Source organism: Piliocolobus tephrosceles, unplaced genomic scaffold (assembly GCF_002776525.5).
Source record: "Piliocolobus tephrosceles isolate RC106 unplaced genomic scaffold, ASM277652v3 unscaffolded_34326, whole genome shotgun sequence".
Classification (NCBI taxonomy): Eukaryota; Metazoa; Chordata; class Mammalia; order Primates; family Cercopithecidae; genus Piliocolobus; species Piliocolobus tephrosceles.
The window spans coordinates 21,455-21,832 of NW_022318006.1; positions in this window are offsets into that span (position 1 = coordinate 21,455).

Consider the following 378-nt stretch of genomic DNA (forward strand, 5'->3'; position numbering starts at 1 on the left):
CAGCTCACTACAAGCTCCGCCTCCCGGGTTCACGCCATTCTCCTGCCTCAGCCTCCCGGGTAGCTGGGACTACAGGCGCCGCCACCTCGCCCGGCTAGTGTTTTTGTATTTTTTAGTAGAGACGGGGTTTCACCGTGTTAGCCAGGATGGTCTCGATCTCCTGACCTCGTGATCCGCCCGTCTCGGCCTCCCAAAGTGCTGGGATTACAGGCTTGAGCCACCGCGCCCGGCCACAGTAACAGTCTGATCTCTCTTTCTTTTCCCCGCAAGCCTGGGCCACAGAGAGAGACTCCATCTCAAATAAAGAAAAAAAAAATTAGTTAAAGGATATAATTAAGCAATTCATGGAAAAATAAACTTGAAAGGCTAAAGAACAAA